This window comes from Tachyglossus aculeatus, chromosome 22 (genome assembly GCF_015852505.1).
Source record: "Tachyglossus aculeatus isolate mTacAcu1 chromosome 22, mTacAcu1.pri, whole genome shotgun sequence".
Classification (NCBI taxonomy): Eukaryota; Metazoa; Chordata; class Mammalia; order Monotremata; family Tachyglossidae; genus Tachyglossus; species Tachyglossus aculeatus.
The window spans coordinates 16,283,039-16,304,478 of NC_052087.1; positions in this window are offsets into that span (position 1 = coordinate 16,283,039).

Consider the following 21,440-nt stretch of genomic DNA (forward strand, 5'->3'; position numbering starts at 1 on the left):
TTTCTCTTTTACTCAGTTTGCAGATAGTCATCGGCTCCTAATCTTTCCCATCCTAAAAGAAACATAAACTTTGAAAATATATATAAACATTCTCTTACTGCTATTTTTCCAAATATTTTCTCCCATAATTTGGTGGAAAGAGAAAATCAATAATAGCAAAAGGGTTAAACTGTCCTGCAAATACTTGGACCCAGTCTTTGGTGTTCTTGAAACATGAAGCGATTTCAATCATTTTTTCACTCAGCCAAGTCTCAGCAGGGTTCATTCGCTTCAAAAGAGACCAGAGAAACTTGTAGCCTCTGGAACTCTCCCTCTATTATATAGTTATGCTTCTTCTCACTGCTTCGCCATCTCTTGTGATCATCTATGCTTGAGCAAAAGTCTGTTCCTGATCCTGTTAGTTGGACAGTGTCAGTCAGGAATAGGGAGGTAACTACAGCCTGCACAGATTCCAGCCATTTAGATGCAGGTGATGTCACAATCGTGGTGCCAGACACACAGCAAAAAGGAATCTTAACTCCAACATTTTGGGGGTCTCAGGTGAAGGAGAGTCTCCTGAACACTCCTGCTTGCTCCAGGGCCTTTTTACTCCCTTCCTAGGCCTAGTGAACCAGGATTCATTCATTCATAATTGTATTTATTGAGCACTGTGTGCAGAGTACTGTACTGGGCACTTGGGAGAGTACAATACAATAATAAAAGGACACATTTCCTGCCTATAACAAACTTACGGTCTAGGGCAGGGGAGATATACATCCATATGAACAAATTACAGATATGTACATAAATTCTGTTGGGCTGGGAAGGGGGAAGAGCAAAGGGAACAGGTCAGGGTGACGCAAAAGGGAGTGGGAGATGAGGAAATGTGGGGCTTAGTCTGGGAATGCCTGTTAGAGGATCTGTGCCTTCAACAAGGCTTTGAAGAGGGAGGAGAGTAATTATCGGGTTTGAGGAGGGAGGGCATTCCAGGTCAGAAGCCGGACTTGGGTTAGGGATCGGGCGTGAGATAGGCAAGATCGAGGCACAGTGAGAAGGTTAGCACTAGAGGAGTGAAGTGTGTGGGCTAGGTTGTAGAAGGAGAGAAACTAGGTGAGGTAGGAGGGGGAAAGGTAGTGGAGTGCTTTAAAGCCAATGGTGAGGAATTTTTGTTTGATGTGGAGATGGATGAGCAACTACTGGAGTTGGTTGAAGAGCCGGGTGACATGTCCTGAACGTTTTTGTAGAGAAATGATCTGGGCAGTAGAGTAAAGTATGGACTGGAGTGGGGAAAGCCAGGAGACTGGGAGGTCATCAAGGAGGCTGATGCAGTAATACAAGTGAGAAAAGAAGAGTGATTGTTTAAACGCGGTAGCAGTTTGGATGGCGAGGAAAGAGCAGATTTTAGTATGCTGTGAAGGTGGGACCAACAGAATTTAGTGATGGATTGAATATGTGGATTGAATGAGAGAGGGAAGTCAAGGATAACACCAAGGTTATGGGCTTGTGAGACAGGAAGGATAGTGGTGCCATCTACAGTGATGGAAAAGTCAGGGGGAGGACAGGGTTTGGGGGGGAAGATAAGGAGCTCTGTTTTGGACATGTAAAGTTTGAGGTGACTGGATGTCATTCAAGTAGAGATGTCTTGAAGGCAAGAGGAGATGTGAGACTGGAGAGAGGGAGAGAGATCAGTGCTGGAGATGTAGATTTGGTTACCATCCGCATAGAGGTGGTAGTTGAAGCCATGGGGGTAAATGAGTTCTCCATGGGAGTGGTGTAGATAGAGAATAGAAGGGGACCCAGAACTGAAGGATGCTACTTCTAAAATCAATCAATCACATTTATTAACCATCTACTGTATGCCAAGTATTATAAAATGCTTGGAAGAGTACAGTATAACAGAATAGACATGTTCCCTGCCCAAAATGAACTTATACTCTAGAGAGGGAGACAAACATTAATATAAATATAAAAATTACAGATACGTACATAAGTGCTGGGGGGCCGAGGGAGGGGTAAATAAAGGGTGCAAATCCTAGTGCAATGACGGCACAGAAGGGGGCAGGGGATGAGGAAATGGGGGCAGCACCAGAAGCCAAGGTGGCAGAAGACTGGGAAAATCAAATCAAAATAATGAATATAAAGGCCTCTGGTGTCCTGTATGTATGAGAAAGGGGACTAACCAGCTGAAAAACCATGTAAATGACCATCTGAGCTGATGAGGATGTGTGCTCTGCTGTAGATTTCTTTCAGTTTGCTATCAATGTGCTACCAAACAAATCTTACTTTAATATGGTTTGTAAAAGGTATATGATTCAGTCATATTATATGCTATATATTACATACTGTACCTACAGCTTTTCCATCACTACATAATTTAAATGGCATAAACATCCTGGAAACATTCCTGTTGGTCGACAAGTAGCACTGGAGAAGAGATGCTCTTGGCTTATGGGCAAGATCTGCAGCTAAACTCAGTATCATGTGACATAACTGAGCAACCCCAGCTGTAGCCACATGCTAAGGACCCATCAGTGACTTGCTTGAGAGATATTTAATTATCAACCTCAGGTTATGGAGGCTAGATTCCACAATGCCTCTATTTAAAAGCGAGGTGGGGCAGGTGAGGCAGGGTGGGAAGAGGTTTTAACCAAATTCTCCCATTTTGCTGTCACAGTCCAAGAGTTCAGCATTTATTACCACTGGGGTCCAGTGGTTCCACAAATGGGTCCTCTCCTGGCAATGGCATGAGATCCCTGTAATTAGTTACGAGATGTCTCATCACAGCTCCCAAACTCCAATGGGTGGAAGCCAGAAAAAAGTGTTTGTTATGGAGACTCAATCATTGAAACCTTGTCCCCTCAAGATCCAGTTAAACCTGACTAGAATGATGCAGTGACCCTGAATCTCAGTGACCCTGTCCAATGTTGTATACTGCCATATCCCTTGCATCATAAGATGCTAAATGATTATTCAAAGATTTAGCTTTGCATTTTAAAGTTTCTGTGTTTGGTGAGGGGATGTCAAATCATCTCCTGTAGACCGGTGATTTGCAAGATGCAACCCATAGAAGCAGGGAGGTCCAGGGAATGGCATGTACTTCCTGAGAGTTGTATAGGTCAGGAAGGGATAAGGGGTGGTTTGTCCAGAGATAGAGACCCCAGAAAGCCTCCCTTCACTCTCATGTCTGCTCCCTAAACTGTATAAAGGGAAGCCAGAATCACCTCCTGGACCTCTACCATAGACCATACACAGTGTTTAGCAGTCAGTCAGTCAGTCAGTTGTATTTTTTGAGTGCTTCCTGTGTGCAAAGCACTGTACTAAGCACTTGGGAGAGTACAATAGAACAATAGACACATTCTCTGCCTACAACAAGCTTGAAGTCTAGAGGGGGAGACAGACTAATATAAACAGAACACTAGTCCATGGGTGATAATGACATAGACTATTGACTCAAACGTCTATTAAATATATGGAATAATTAATGTAAAATAAATCAATTCTGCATTTTCTTCAAGAAGGAAGTAGATTAAAATCGATTCCTTATGGCAACCAAAATACTCTTATTAAAATAGTACTTTTAACACCCACAGGATTGATTCACCCTTTCCTCTCCATCCAAACAGCTACCTTGCTGGTTCAATCTCTCAACCTATCCTGACTGGATTACTGCATCAGCCTCCCATCCTCCTGTCTCTCCCCACTTCAGTCTATACTTCACTCTGCTGCCCAGATTATCTTTGTTCAGAAACGCTCTGGGCATGTCACTCCCCTCCTCAAAAATCTCCAGTGGTTGCCTGTAAACCTACGAATCAAACAGAAACTCCTCACTCTCGGCTTAGGCTCTCCATCACCTTGCCCCCTCTTACCTCACCTCCCTTCTCTCCTTCTACAACCCAGGCTACACCCTCCGCTCCTCTGCCGCTAACCTCTTCACTGTGCCTCATTCTCTCCTGTCCCACCGTCGACCCCTGGCCCACGTCCTTCCCCTGGCCTGTAATGCCCTCCCTCCATACATCTGCCAAACTAGCTCTCTTCCTCCCTTTAAAGCCCTACTGAGAGCTCAGTTCCTCCAGGAGGCCTTCTTAGACTGAGCCCCCTTTTTCTTCTCCTCCTCCCCATCCCCCCTCTGCCCTACCTCCTTCCCCTCCCCACAGCACTTGTATATATTTGTACAGGTTTATTACTCTATTTGTTTTACTTGTACATATTTACTATTCTATTTATTTTGTTAATGATGTGCATAAAGCTACAGTTCTATTCTGACAGTTTTGACACCTGTCTACACATTTTGTTTTGTTGCCTGTCTCCCCCTTCTAAACTGTGAGCCCGTTGTTGGGTAGGGACTATATATGTTGCCGACTTGTACTTCCCAAGCGCCTAGTACAGTGCTCTGCACACAGTAAGCACTCAATAAATACGACTGAATGAATGAATATTTGGTTGGCAAATGAAATCACCTTAACACATTTGTTTTGATTGCTTAGTTAGGTGTCTGTGATTTTTGGGTCAAGTTCAAATGGATTCATGCTGATGGGCACCGAATGATCTACCTAATTTCAAGGCTTTGCCTATAGGTTGAAACAATTACCTCACCTAGAACATTCAAGGGGTACAGAAGCAATATTGATTCAAATATTATTGGCAGTTAATTTAAAATCCTAATTCTCAAAATCTCAATCTGGACTGGTTGGCACAGCTGCACTGAAGTGTCAACAGGAAATGGAATTTGCCTGATGAATGATTAGACACTGTGATCAAAGGAGACTGCTGAAACTGCTGAGATATGGTTTATTAATAAGGGATAAAGGGGATACCAATAATGAGCTTGGCTTGCAAGAAACCAAATTCCCCAAATAAAATTTTTAGCGATGTTCAAGTGATTACAATTTTAATTGAAAGCGTATCACCCAACACAAATGTCAAGATAACCAGCTTCAACATAACTGATGTTTTCAAATGCAGAATGGACCACATCTTTCAGTCATCCAGTAGGCAGAAGCTTCTAGGTCACTTACACATTAACACTTGCAAAGCAATCTGGACTGAGGGGGTCGGGGGGACTATGTGGAGAAACAACTCATTCATGCCATTTTAACTATGGCCACTCTCAGAGCTTCAAGATATGACGTCACAAATGTAGTATGAGTTTATAATTGTGCCATATGAGATTCTGATTTCACAAAGGAACTGATGTTTAACTCAAGATTCCTAGTCACTCAGGGAAGAAGGTGGCTTTCTACTCTACAAGGAGGAGCCACAATATTTTATGTTTCCAGTTTTTCTTTGTATATGTTGTAGTTGCCTTTGGTGAGCTCAAAGTGGTCAGTTTCCGTCATCAAATGTTTCTTTCCCACCACCATATCAACACTCATCTTGCTTGGGCTACAGTACACACCACATCTCATAATGCCATGTTTGCCCCTTGGAGAAACTGCTTAATCAGAAAGTCATATGACTAAGATCAGAATCCCTCCTTGGCTGGGGGAGTAGCAGAATTTAGGGAGCTTATTAAGGGGCATTGATGGATCCACCAATCTTAATGATGGGTTCCAAAGTGGCAAATGAGCACTTTTACATTGACAAATGAAACAATGTATTACAACATTTTATAATACCATGGTAAAGTGATCATTTGTTTTTCTTTTTTCCTTTAGTTTTATTATTAGTACTAGAATTAGTAAGCCCTTTCTATGTGCAAACCCTGGATCAATCTTGCCACCATCTCTTAGCTGCTATTGATATATACTTAACATGTATATTTAATTTATGCTTAATTCAGTGTATTGCAGACTCCATGAAAATGCATGCATTGGGCCCAACCAGCAAAAATATGAAAAGAAACACAAATATTTTATCTTCTGCAGCTAAGCAGCTTTCTATTGTCTTACAACTCTGAAATCAAATGCTTTGATTTGGGGGAATTGGACTATTACTATTTGTTCAACTGTCACCCGTGAAACAATAGATTAATAACAAAAGAATGAACTAACCACTTTAATTGGAATTGGCTTTAGTGAACTGGAGCTGAATAATACTTGTAGTTCTTTCATGTCCTTTGGGAATTTTTATGAAAAAGGAAAATTTGGAGAGATGATCAGGAATCAATCTCAGGTTACCAAACCCAACAGCTGTCACTACAAAAACTGGGCCCTGAAGTGAACAAGACGATAAAAGGATTTAAGTCTTTCTGAGGTCACAGTGCATCATGCCCATGTTCAGACAAGTACTCATCTATCTTTCAGGCAAAAGAGAAAACCACACCACCCTAGCTACCATAGTTGGTTATTTGCTGGCCTGTAAAATTTATGGGTACAGTTTACAAGTTCTTTGTGCTTGGCCTGGTATGGCATTTGCTAAGCACTTACTATATGTCAAGCACTGTTCTAAGCTAGGGTAGATACAAACTAATCAGGTTGGACATAGTTCCTGTCCCACATAAGACTCACAGTCTTAATCCCCATTTTACAGATGAGGCCACTGAGTCTCAGAGAAGTTAGGTGACTTGCCCAAAGTCACACAGCAGACACACGGCAGAACCAGGATTAGACCCCAGATCCTTCTAATTCCCAGGCCCATGCTCTATCCACTAGGCAATGCTTCTTCCCTAGCATAGGGAAGGTAGCTGGGTTAAAGGTCATTCAAAGGTTCTATCACTTCACTTTGACTTCTTCTTCCCAAAAATGAACAACATGATATTGGATATCTTCATCCAGACCAGAGAATCTGAGTTTAATAATCATTTCCTTTAGACTGTAAGCTTCTCGTGGGCAGGGACCACATCTACAAACTCTGTAGCATTTTGCCAAGTGTTTAAAACAGTGCTCTGAAAACAGTAAGCAATCAGTAAATATCTTTGATTGACTGTGATTGCCTAGGAGAGGATGTTCATTTAAGGGTCTTCTCTTCCATTTGACTCAGAGGATCTTTAATAGAGAATGCTTTTAAAGAAGAGAATCATCAGAACTTGAAAATGTTCACTACTATACAAACACAAATACACACATTTCTAAATGAAAACTATAAAAAAGCTTGATTTTATCTACATTTTCCAAGTATTTTCATAGCAATGATGTCACCTGTGACACCCCATAAGGAAGAAGCGGGCAGGGATAACTACCAGATGAGTGAAACTAAGATGCAGGAAAGTTAGGGAATTACCCAAGGTCCCACAGGTCTGTGGCAGGAAAAGGGAAACTGTTCTCCTGATTTCTCAGCAGACACTCTTTCAGACTTTCCCAATATCTAGAACAATCAGATCTTACTAAGTCATATCCATCTATAGACAACCTACCCCTAGGCTAGCAGTACATTAGTCATTGGAGGATATAACTGTCCTTTTGAGGTCATTAAAGTACCCTTTTGTGAGATGGAGCAGAAATTTAATGGTTTTCTTTCCTTAAAGGAATCAATAAATAAGATACCAAAGTTCTCCCCATGTTCTGTGAATTCTGAGAATTATCTCCTACCTGAGGGTGCTATCAGTATTATTGATGATCTAAGAACAGTAGATCAATTGCATTTTCAATCCATCCAAGACAATGTATAGAATATTCAAAGTCATTAACGCTCACTTTAGTGAACTGGACAAAAAGACAAACAAAATGTGACCTAAGAAAGACCCTTCCTCTCTTGGTAGAGTCGGCCCCGTGACCTCTCTTCAATGTCTCTATAGACCCGTTTAAACACAAATCCATTAGAAGCCTTTCTGTTACTTCAGATACTCTGAGCAGGCCAAAATTCCCTGGGGAGATGGCACATTGTGCAGAAGAGCTATTAGTTTGTAAGCTTGTCTTCTGAATTGTAAGCTCTTTGTAAACAGGAAGCTGTACGCTCCTCATGAGCAGGGAACGTCTACCAACTCTGCTATATCGTACTCTCCCAAGTGTTCAGTACAAAGCTCTGCACAAAGTAAGAACTCAAATACAATTGACTGATCTTTTTATTAGACAGCAAAGTCACAGACCATGCAGAACGACAAACTGTCCCATCTGAAATGTCTGGAATACTCTGGGAGAAAGCTGGCTTCTCTGTCAATAGTAGGAGAATTCCACCTCACTGGAGATGGGGCTGAGCTCTCTTGAGGGCAGAGTGAATGGATCTAAGGGATTTGGTAGCTTCCTATTGGCCTGTCTGATTCTCTGAGATCACGACAGAAGAACTCTTCATGCAGTAAATGTATTTCTTTCTACCTAAGATCTATATGGGATCAAAAGGAAGGTAGAGCACGTTAATTTGGTTTACCTTACAATAAACCCTATTTTCTCCAGCAAAATTCACAGCATAGCACATGGCACACGGCAACTAAATTCTACTAATCAAATCCTCTGCTTGGCCCCGACAGCCCTGAATCTCAGTAGCTCTAAATATCACTTTGTAGGCCTTGAGTTTGGCATTTTCTGTTGTGATCTTTCCCAATTTGTGGGCCTATTTAAATACTAGCTTTGAACCTGCATTGTTTGGGAATCTGGTTTGGCTATGGTCTCTGGGGCCTATGGGACCTTGCAATTGGAAGCTGAATGGAGTTCTTAATTCCATATCTTCTTTCACTAGCATTAAATACAGAATGGCTTCTTTTGATCCTGGCTTGTGGTTACACCACAAAGTGACCCCAACTTTGAATTCCCAAGAAAAAATCCTCATTGGAGTCTAATAGTCTTGATTCTGTGGTACTTTCTTAAGCACTTACATAAGTTTTCTGCACATAGGTGTTCAATAAATAACATTGACTCATTGGACAGATTCAAGATGTCCAAAGTTTTCCTTTTTAATCTCTGGAGTCTCCCACCTACTGGCGTAGTTGTTCTTGACTGGTGGGTTTAATGAGGAAGATGATTGGAGAATATTAGTAAAACTCCTAAGACACATTTTCAGGTTACCACTAGCCCTGGAAGAGTAAAAACTGAGCTATCACTTTGATTTCTTTCATTTTTACTAATGACTTAAAACAAGACAGGCTGGCAGAACAATTTAAAAGGTTGTTTGTTGACTGGCATATCTTCTCTCCTACCCTTCCTACCCTACAGAGGGAAAAAAACCCAGACCAGTCTGTTATCTGATGTGCAATGAAGTTAATAAATACCTGGGGGAAAAATGCAGCCATATCCATTCTTCCCATAGGGTTCAGGCATACATTAGCTATGGGCCTTTCTGAACCTGCCTTCAGGACATCTCCGTCTGGATGTCAGCCCGCCATCTAAAACTCAACATGTCCAAGACTGAACTCCTTGTCTTCCCTACCAAACCCTGCCCTCTCCCTGACTTTCTCATCACTGTAGATGGCACTACCATCCTTCCATCTCACAAGCCCACAACCTTGGTGTCATCCTCGACTCCGCTCTCTCATTCACCCCTCACATCCAATCTATCACCAAAACCTACCGGTCTCACCTCTCCAACCAAACCACTACCCTGCTGGTTCAATCTCTCATCCTATCCCGACTGGATTACTGCATCAGCCTCCTCTCTGATCTCGCATCCTCCTGTCTCTTCCCACTTCGGTCTACACTTCACACTGCTGCCCAGATCATCTCTGTGCAGAAACACTCTGGGCATGTCACTCCCCTCCTCAAAAATCTCCAGTGGCTACCAGTCAACTTACACATCAGGCAAAAACTCCTCACTCTCAGCTTCAAGGCTCTCCATCACCTCACCCCTTCCTACCTCACCTCCCTTCTTTCCTTCTCCAGCGCAGCCCGCACCCTCCACTCCTCTGTCACTAACCTCCTCACCATGCCTCATTCTCACCTCTCCCGCCATCGACCCCCAGCTCACGTCATCCCCCTGGCCTGGAATGCCCTCCCTCCCCACATCCAACAAGCTAGCTCTCTTCCTCCCTTCAAGGCCGTACCTCCTTCAAGCCCTACCCTTCAAGCTCACCTCCTCCAGGAGGCCTTCCCAGACTGAGCCCCCTCCTTCCTCTCACCCTCCTCCCCCTCTCCATCCCCCCGCCTTACCTCTTTCCCTTCCCCACAGCACCTGTATATATGTATATATGTTTGTACGTATTTATTACTCTATTTATTTATTTATTTTACTTGTACATATCTATTCTATTTATTTTATTAATATGCTTTGTTTTGTTCTCTGTCTCCCCCTTCTAGACTGTAAGCCCACTGTTGGGTAGGGACCATCTCTATATGCTGCCAACTTGTACTTCCCAAGCACTTAGTACAGTGCTCTGCACACAGTAAGCGCTCAATAACTATGATTGATTGATTGGTTGTACTTCCCAAGCACTTAGTACAGTGCTCTGCACACAGTAAGTGCTCAATAAATACGACTGAATGAATGAATGAATGAACCTACAGTCTCTTCCTCGCAACAAGGAGATCAGCATTAGTCTGCATACTTCCAATGCTGGCTCCTACAACTACTTCAGAAGGCATGTCTCAAATCATGGTATCTTCCAATAGGACTTGATTCCGTCAACAAGGCATATCACAAGTTATAAAAGTTGACCATGGATTGGTTCTCAATAAACACTCGAGAGCCTGATAGCTCTAGCTTTAGGCCAGGCCCCTTGGCAAATGGGCACTTGGGAAAGCTGAATCAGTGCTTCTCAGACTATAAGAGCATTTAATGAACAAAGGTTTTATTCTGGGAGAAGATGATTCAACATGTCTTTCCTTCCCAAAAGTCTATAGCCTTTCTAATATTGCTAGTGGAAATCTATACAAATCTGCATTGGGTTAAGCACAATTTCATTTAGAAGTTGCCAAAAGTCTTCCAAACTATTGGAACTGTTACTAAAAATAGAAAGGAATTTAGATCAATAGGACAGAATGGATAATAAAGTCCCAACTCATTGTATCCAGCAGTTGAATAATTCAGATTCATTAGGCTTCCATGCTGTCAGTTTAAAGGTTAAACAAATCAGGCATCAATCTGTCAAAAGTAGACAAATGTCTCTTCACTGCATTTTTTGCCCATCAGGTGTTAATCCAGAGGCCAAAACTACTGTGAATGCTGCTAGTTAAGTCTCAATCAAACCGTAAACAGGAGACTATTTAACGTAGTAAAAAGGTAAACATATGGCTTTTAAGAAAAATACCGTTCAGGAGCAGAGGAAATATCACACTGTACTATTTTGCTGCCTTGACAGCTGCAACATTCATTACAGATTCAAATTGAAATTAAAAATGCAGAACACCAGGAGCCACTCCTATAAAATAATGACTAACACACCAGTCTGCCAGGTTTTGGTTTCGAGTAGTTGTGCCAAAGGTCCCCTTCTGGATCCAAATGATTTTTGCCACCCTGCCAGCTCACGGGGTTATTTTTGTTTTTTTGTCCTCATTCTCCCAACAAGACCTCACCTGAATTAGAAAAATGTTTCTATTTAAAGGACACCAATAATCTTTTATCACCCCTCAAGACAAAGGATATTAACCGATTAGTCAGCACTAAACTATCAATCCTGTAGAGGAAAGTGATTTTGCTATCGATTTATTTCATGAGGTACTTGCATGAGAGTTTTAAGGTACTGGGAGGCATTAGTAGTGGGTCTGAAGAGTCTCCAGGACAATGTTCATTCCTTTCACTTCCTTCCTTGAACCACAGGTACTTCTAGGTAAGATGGTGTCCTCCATTCCCAGTTCTATTTCAAGACTAGGACTGACAGTACACAGTTCTTAGATGTAAATGCCAGAAATGAAGGGTGTTGTGTGTGAAGACCAGTGGGTCCCTTAAAAGTAGAGGGTCGGGGGTGGGGGGGGTTTCATGAGGGTGCATAGTGGGGCATAGTGGACCTAGGGAATCCATATTATGTCCATATTTTGTCACAGTGCTGTGAACTTTTTATCCTTGACTCTCAGCCTCAAGACTCTTACAAGCCAACACAGACCATTCAACTGAAGACTAGGTCACAGGTGAAAAAAGAACACATTTGTTACCGTGTCTAGCCCCTCATTAGAATTAGGAATTTGATATATGATAAACATACTTTCTCCTTATACTCGATTCCTTTTTGCAATTATTGGAAGTACAGCAGTAATAACGTCAATGGATTTAGTTTTTATAAAAAAATAGAAAATCATTCAGGAAATAGTAACCCATGAATCAATTCACAGCTGTGATTAACAGGAAGAAAAGAGAAATATTTTAGAATACCTGGTTAAAATTGAGCTTTATCATTAGAAGTGACAGGATTTTTGTTCAGTTTCCTTGGACTTTGATAGATGGGGCATTATTTAGAGATGTTCATTCATTAAATCGATTTATTGAGCACTTACTATGTGCAGAGCACTGTACTAACTGCTTAAAACAGAATTTCTCAGGGGTGTTTTTCTGGAAACAGAAGCATTTTGCTATTGAAGGTGAGAGAAAAGAACACAGAAGATGTGGAGCCAGAGATCATCTCCTAGGGAGTGTGAGGAGGCACTCAAAATCTTTGCTTCACTGTGAAGGTGAAATGTTCAAGTATCTGACATCCAGGACCCTCCAACAAGGTGAATATGAAATCTAATAGTTGGGTTCAGGGAGTGCAAATACAATACGAGGGAACAATAATAATGATAATAAAAATGTTATTTGTTAAGTGCTTGCTGTGTCAAACAACACTTTACTAAGCACAGGGAATATAAAAGATAATCAGGTCCCACATGGGGCTCACCAGTCCAAGAAGAAGGGAGAACAAGTATTGAATCCCCATTTTGCAGATGAGGGAACTGAGGCACAGAGAAGTTAAGTGACTTGCCTAAGGTCCCATAGGAGACAAGTGTCAGAGCTGGGATTAGGACCCAAGTCCTCTGAATCCCAGGCCTGTGCTCTTTACACTATGCCATACTGCTTCTCAATACTGTCAGGATTGCTTATATGGAACATAAGGGAAGGTTAGACAGAAATGATGGAGGTCCATCACTGGACCTGACAGGCAGAATGAAAAATCACTACTCCTTCAATTCATCAATTTATTTATTGAACACCCACTGTGTACAGAGTCCAATTCCTAGACACGGTTCCTGTCTCAAGGAACTTTCACAACCTAGTGAACTGTGACTTTTCAGGCCATCCTTTTACCTCTCATGCTTTGGGAGTAACCTCATGTTGTATGATGATTGTACGAAGTTTTTGGGCAAAGACAAACTTAAATCAATCATCCCATGGGTTTGCCAGCAAGCGTGGCTCAGGGGAAAGAGCCCGGGCTTGGGAGTCAGAGGTCAAGAGTTCTAATCCCGGCTCCACCACTTGTCAGCTGTGTGACTTTGGGCAAGTCGCTTAACTTCTCTGGGCCTCAGTTACCTCATCTGTAAAATGGGGATTAAGACAGTGAGCCCCAAGTGGGACAAGCTGATCACCTTGTGTCCTCCCCAGAGCTTAGAACAGTGCTTGCACTACTAAGCACTGGGATAGATACAAGCTAATCAGGTTGGACACAGTTACCTGACCCACACAGGGTTCACAGTCACAGATGTCGTGACTGAGGCACAGAGAGGTTGAGTGACTTGCCCAGGGTCACACAGCAGGAAAGTGATGGAGCCGGGATTGGAACCCAGGTCCTTCTGACTCCCGGGCCTGTGCTCTTTCCTCTAGGCCACACAGCTCTCCAGCCCTTTGAGGAATCCAAATTATCTCTCTGGGATTGAACAAACTCATCTCAAATGATCCTAACACCACTGCAGGGGCAATAGGGGAGCACCAGGAATTTCAAATTTAGGGTAGACGGTAAACTGCTCTCTAGACTGTAAACTTATCCCTAGATTTTATGCTTGTGTCTGCCAACTCGGTTATATTGTTCTCTCTTAGAGCTTACTACAGACCTCTTCACAGTCAGTACTCAATTAGGGGAAGCAGCGTGGCTCAGTGGAAAGAGTACAGGCTTTGGAGTCAGAGGTCATGGGTTCAAATCCCACCTCCACCACTTAGCTGTGTGACTTTGGAAAGTCACTTGACTTCTCTGTGCCTCTGTTACCTCATCTGTAAGGTGGATACTGGGACTGTGAGCCCCATGTGGGACAACCTGATCACCTTGTAACCGCCCAAGTACTTATAACAGTGCTCGGCACATAGTAACTGCTTAATACATGCCGTTCTTATTCTTATTACTATAAATACCATTGGTGATTTTGGGCAACTACTGCTCTGAAAAAAGGAAAGTCCCCATGCTTAGATACCTAGCATATGCATATCCAGAAAACTGGGTTACCAAATTTTTGGTTGTGATAAACATTTAGAGGGGTGTGCTATCTATATTCAAGTTACTATGTATATATGTTTGTACATATTTATTACTCTATTTTACTTGTACATATTTATTCTATTTATTTTATTTTGTTAATATGTTTTGTTTTGTTGTCTGTCTCCCCCTTCTAGACTGTGAGCCCGCTGTTGGGTAGGGACCGACTCTATATGTTGCCAAATCGTACTTCCCAAGTGCTTAGTACAGTGCACTGCACACAGTAAGCGCTCAATAAATGTGATTGAATGAATGAATGAATGAATGCTTGGCACATAGTAAGTGCTCAACAAATACCATCATTATTATTAGCCCCTAACAGTTTCAAAGTGATATATAACACACACTTCATACCCAAACACTTAGAACAGTGCATTGTAACCAGTTCAGCTGTACTATTACCACTACTATTACTAAATTATTATTAAGTGCCATCGAGGCGTTTCTGATTCATAGCGACCCCATGGATATACTTTCTCCAGAAAGTTCCGTCCTCTGTCATAATCTGCCACTTTTATAATGGTTCGTCTATTACCATTGTTATGGTCTCTAGCCATCTGGCTGCTAATCTGCCTTTTCCAGGTTTCCCCTGGACTTTTCCTAACATTAGTGTCTTCTCCAGAAAATTAGTCCTCCTGATTATGTGTCCAAAATATGCTAATCTAAGTTGTCATCTGGCCTTCCAAATACAAACTTTTTATAAGGGGAGAAATAAAAAAAAAATTAGGTCAAACCAAGTGAGAAGGAACTGGATAATTATAGTTAATTAATTACAATGAGTGTTTACTGTGGATAGAACACTGAACTAACCACCTGGTAGAGAAGAAAACAGTTGGTAGATTCAATCCCTGCCTTCAAAGAGAGATTTAAGGTATGTAATTTTTTCTTCATATTCCAAAATGACACTGCTGATCAGCACGGTTGAACCTTTTATTTGGAAATGCCTGGTGGCTTACTGAGCTCCTGGCCTGGCTTACCTGGATCGTTAAGGAAACTCCCCTTGACTTCCTGACATGCAATTTAAAACAATTCTTTTGGTTCCAGAAAGCTGTGCATCATAGATGGGAGTCCCTTTCTAGATTTCTTCTGGATTCTGGGAAATTGAGGCAGCATTTTTTTTTTCATGGTATTTGTTTAGCACTTTGGACCGGGCACCATCCTACTTGCTGGGATAGACACATGCTAATCATGTTGGACACAGGCCCTGTCGTATATAGTTCTCATAGTGTTAATTCCCAAATTACAAATGAGGTAACTAAGGCACAGAGAGGTTAAGTAACTGGCCCAAGGTCTCACACAGCAGACAAGTGGTGGAGCCGGATTAGAACCCAGGTCCTTCTGACCTCCATGTCTGTGCTCTATCCAGTAGGCCACACTGCTTCTCTAAGTAAGCAGCCCAAGCAGCTCAGGGTGTGGACCACCAGCAAGTGGATAAACAGCAGTGGAAGAAGGCAGCGGCAGTGCTGAGGGGAGACTGAACAAGAAAGGGACCCAAGGTAAAGAGGTTGTGGTGTGCGTTCCCAGCTCTTTCTTTCCCTCTAGGTTTGGACCCCTTATCCATGATTCATTGTATCCAAGTCTCTCTTGGGTCTATGGTTATTTTGGTCTGTTCAATTTTCAGTTTCATAGCTCTTATGCAAAAACTAAAATTAACACTAAATGACCATGCAGAATCCCCAACTATCAGTTCCTACAGTGCAATTGGGATCTCAATCTAGAAGCCAGGCTTGCTCCCACACATTGCTGCTGGGTTCAGCCCAGGAGGAGGATGGTAGGCCACTGAACTCAGTTACAGTGCTAGACAAAGAGCTAAAATAGGGAGACACAATGCAGGGGGATCCTGAACTAGGGATGTTGTGAAAAGTTCATTTGCCTCTAGGCTGTTTGCCCAGAAAGGCTTTACTTATGAATGAATAGAGAAGCAGCGTGGCCTAGAGGATAGAACCTGGGTCAGGGAATCAGATGGACCTAGGTTCTAATCCCAGCTTCACCATTTGTCTGTTGTGTGACCTTGGGCAAGTCACTTAACTGCTCTGTGCTGCTACCTTATCTGTAAAATGGGGTTAATATTGTGAGACCTATGTGGGACATGGATTGTGTCCAACTTACCTTGTACCTACCCCACTGCTTAGTACAGTGCCTGGCACATAGTAAGTGCTTAACACATACTATAAAATAGGGGAATGAATAACACTCATTAATGAATACCATAAAAAAGGGAATGAATAGCATTTATTGAGAGCTTTCTGTGGGCAGAACACTGAATAAGAGCTTGAGAGAGTACAATACAATAGATTTGGTAGACATGATTCCTGCCCAATCTAGAGGGCATGAAATGCAAGAAAGATGTTATGCATGTCTAGACTGTTTAGGTCCCTGAGCCACTCACCATGGATCCAAAACTCAATAGACTGACAAAGTTTTAAAGCCTTCATGTACCTAATTGGGATGGTTATTACAATGGTGTTGAGAATCAAGGGAGACTGTGGCCTCTCTTTACTAGGGGTCTTTAAGTAGTTTCTCATCTAAGTTCACTTAGATAAAGCCCCACCTGAAGGCAGAAGTAAGCTCACTGGGGAATGTGTCTGTCATGCTGTTATATTCTACTCTCACAAATGCTTAGTACAGTGCTCTGCAGACACTAAGCATTCAATAAATGCAATGGACTAGATGATCTGTTGAGAACCCTTCCACACCTATGATTCTTTAGTGACTGATTTTAATTCATCTCTCATCTTAGAAAATTAGCTGAGTAAACTAGTGTTCTGTGGGACCAGACACACCTCTTGGGAAACCCTCCACCTCATTAACTTGAAGACGATGACCACAACAAGTAAGTGAACTGGCCTGGTAATGCCTCTTCTTTTTGGCAACCTCTTTATTCTGGGAGTGCCTTCCCTTACTATTACCATTTAATCTCCTTCTAATCCAATCAGGGCTCCAAGCATTATGCCAATTCCCTGCGTCAATACCGTAACCTTGCAATATTTCATCCTTGTCAAAGCACACTCTCCACTTCCACTGAAGCTGAAAATCCTTCCTTTGGCCTAGTTTTGTAGGCCATCAATTGTCAGAAAAATGTCAGGAAAACACAGTTCTTTGCCTCCCATCCTTAGTCCACTGAATTTAGAAGCTGCGATTTTGAAACTTGGAGAGCATGCAATTGGGTAAGCAAACAGGGGTTGGCTGCTTGAAATTTAGAAACCTTAGAAGCCCATCATTAACTCACAGTATGAAAGAAAAGTTGATAGATTAAATATAGGTGAGGGCTTTCTGTCACTCAGATTTGAATGATTAGACACAAATCTATTTGCAGGGGTAATGTAAAATAACAGTAAAATAAACTCAGCTTTTTATAAAAGTTATTAGTTTTTGCAGAATCTGAGATCTTTGGCCAAGAACGTGGTCATGTTGAATTCATGAATTCAATAGCAGCCAAAGAGGGGGAGGAAAGAGAGTGAGCGAGAGAAAGAGAGAGCCGAGAGCGACGCGAGACAGACACACACAGGCCCAAGCAATCATATTTAGTAACAATGCCAGGGCAAATTTTCACATCGTTCACAATGAAATCCACATGCATAAATCAGCAGTGGGTCTATCTGGTTGGGTGCCTGGGGCAGGTTTTTAATTCAAGCATCTAAAATGAGAGAGAGGGAGCTGATGATTTTGAGCCCCAGATAATACAAAAACAGAAGCAGCGTGGCCTAGTTGAAAGAGCACAGGACTGGGAGTCAGAGGACCTGGGTTCTAATCCTGACTCTGACAATTGCTTGCTTTGTGACCTTGGACTACTCACATACCTTCTTTGTGCATCAATTTCCTCAACTGTAAAATGGGGTTTAGATACCTGTTCCTCCTCCTCCTTAGATTGATAGCCCCTTGTGGGACAGGTACCATGTCTGATCTAATTCACTGGTACCTACCCCAGTGCTTAGAACAATGTTTGACACATAGTAAGCCCTGAACGAATAAGACAAAAATAAAAATAAATTTTAAAAAATGTGGCCTCAGAACATAAAGGATGAATGTTGGCTACCTTGCTGGTTCAATCTCTCATCCTATCCCAATTGGATTAATGCATCAGCCTCCTCTCTGATCTCCCATCCTCCTGTCTCTCCCCGCTTCAGTCTATACTTCACTCTGCTGCCCGGATTATCTTTGTATAGAAACTCTCTGGGCATGTCGCTATCCTCCTCAAAAATCTCCAGTGGTTGCCTGTCAATCTTCAGATCAAGAAAAACTCCTCACTCTCGGCTTCAAGGCTGTCCATCACCTCGCCCCCTCCTACCTCACCTCCCTTCTCTCCTTCTACAACCCAGCCCGCACCCTCCACTTCTCTGCTTCTAACCTCCTCGCTGTGCCTCGTTCTTACCTGTCCCTCCATCAACCCCTGGCCCACGTCCTTCCCCTGGCCTGGAATGCCCTACCTAACATCCGTCAAACTAGCTCTCTTCTTCCCTTCAAAGCCCTACTGAGACCTCACCTCCTCCAGAAGGCCTTCCCAGACTGAGCCCCCCTTTTTCCTCCCCTCCTCCTTCTCCCCCCATCACCCCCTTCCCCCCCTCACAGCACTTGTATATATTTCTACATATTTATTACTCTATTTACTTTATTTGTACATACTTAGCATATTTATTTTATTAATGATGTATATATAGCTATAATTCCATTTATTCTGATAGTATTGACACCAGTCTACTTGTTATGTTTTGTTGTCTGTCTCTCCCTTCTAGACTGTGAGCCGGTTGTGAGGTAGGGACTGTCTCTGTATTCTGCTGATTTGTACTTCCCAAGCGCTTAGTGCAGTGCTCTGCACACAGTAAGTGCTCAATAAATATGATTGAATGAGTGAGTAAAAAAAACCCAGAGGCCTAGAGTAAACTCTTTCCTCTTCATCAGATCAATATGGGAAATGGCAGCTACAGAAGGCCTGTTCCACCATGGGAGGAGAGAAGACTGCATGAGAGAAAGCAAGACAGACCCTCAAAACCTCAATTTCACTTTAGCCTTTACCCAGGTGGGGAATGCCCAGAGCAAAACTCTGATATATCTTCATATAGGAGTCACACTACACCCATCTAAAAGTATCTACACGTTTCAGAATAAAAACATAAAAAACACATAATAATAGTAACAATAACAATATTAGTGATAATAATAATATTGATTGTGGTATTTGTTAAACACTTACTATGTGCCAGGCACTGTTCTAAATGCTGGGATAGATACAAGATAATTGGGTTTGATACAGTCCTTGTCCACATAGGGCTTAAGTCTTAATTCCCATTTTACAGAAGAGGTGACTGAGGCATAGATAAGTTAAGTTACTTGCCCAAGGTCACATAGCAGACAATTGGTGGAGGTGGGATTAGAATCCAGGATCTTCTGACTCCCAGGCAGGTTAACTATAGTAGAAATAGTATTTATTAAGGATATATTGTGTGCAGAGCTCTGACTCTCTGGCTTGAGAGTCAGAGGTCATGGATTCTGATCTCATCTCCGTCACTTGTCTGCTGTGTGACTCTGGGCAAGTCACAACTTCTCTGGGTCTCAGTTATCTCATCTGGAAAATGGGGATTAAGAATGTAAACTCCATGTAGGTCAACCTAATAATCTTGTATCTACCCCAGCGCTTAGAACAGTGATTTGCACATAGTAAATGCTTAACAAATACCATTATTAGAGAAGCAGCGTGGCTCAGTGGAAGGAGCACGGACTTGGGAGTCTGAGATCATGGGTTCTAATCCCGGCTCTGCCACATGTCTGCTGTGTGATCTTGGGCAAGTCACTGAACTTCTCTGAGCCTTAGTTACCTTATCTGTAAAATGGGGATTAAGACTGTGAGCCCCAAGTGGGACAACTTGATCACCTTGTATCCCCCCCAGCACTTAGAACAGTGTTTCGCACATAAGTGCTTAACAAATGTCATCATTATTATTATTATTATTATTACTAAGTGCTAGAAAAGAATACATAGGTAGGAATTAGATGTGGTCCCTGTCTCTCAGGGGGATCAATTTTTTTTAACATAGGCTAAAAAGTCTCAACTGTAATAACTCCTTATTCCTCCATGCCAGAAGCAACAGATTCAGATGTTGATCCCTATAAACTAAGATCGCATATGCTTGCATAATTGTGATTCTAATGAATGATCTGAATTTCAGGCACAAGCCTGACTTCCTAAACATATATTTAACAGTCCTTTATCTTGATTCTTCACTGCACAAAGCTTCTTTCCAAACAGTCAGTGGTATGCGATTCCCCCTCTGTACTGTAAGCTTTGTCGTGGGCACCAAATGTGTCTACCAACTCTGCTGGTTTGTACTCTCCCAAGTGCTTAGTATAGTCCTCTGCACACGGTAAATGTGTAGTAAATATCATTAATTGATTGAATGCTTGCCATGTGAAGAGCTCTGTACTAAGTGCTTAAGAAAGTACAATATAATAGAGTTGGAGATACAATTCCTGCCCATGGGTAGTTTATAATCTACAGAAGAAGACGGACATTGAAAAAAATTACAGATAGGGGAAATGGTAGGATATAAGGATGTTTACATGACTGCTGTGGGACTGGGATGAGTATCCAAGTGCATAAGGGGGACACAACCAAGTACACAGTCGATGGTGAAGAGAGGGCAGACAGGGAAAATGAGGGCTGAGTCAGGGAAGATCTCTTGGAATGCCCTTTTAATGCTTCAATATGCACACCAGTTTATAGTATATGAAAAGCTGAAACTGATGCATTAAAAGGGTATGGTAACACCTCCAGAATGAGAAAATATACTATGGAGAGATTTTTCAAATCAGATATTGAAGGAAGCATCTTGGCTTCCTTGGTGCTACTGAGTGACACTAAAATGAATGGTAAAGCAATAAAAGTTTCTACGGTTTTTCCTAATCAATTAACTCTTTGAGTCCTTTAATGAGAAAATTTTGATTTCTGATTTTTAATAAGACTACCAGTCAATATCTCCCCTAATTTGAATACCCATTTGGTTGCTGATAAGAAAAGATCTAGAATATTATCAGAAAGGCCAGTCGGTCTATAATGGATGTTTGCCTCATGCGGTAAAAACCCGGAGATGATGGAGGCTGATAAAAATGGCCCGGACACCAGACGCTGTTTAAGAGGTGTAGAGCAGCAGGAGCATCTCTTCTATTTATCGCCAACATTACCATTCACCACAGAACCGCATCCTGTAACCATAGAAACAGGCCTCCTCTGGACATTTCCTGTCTTTATTAAAAAAGGATTAGGCATTGTTCCCCACACTCTACAATATGTATC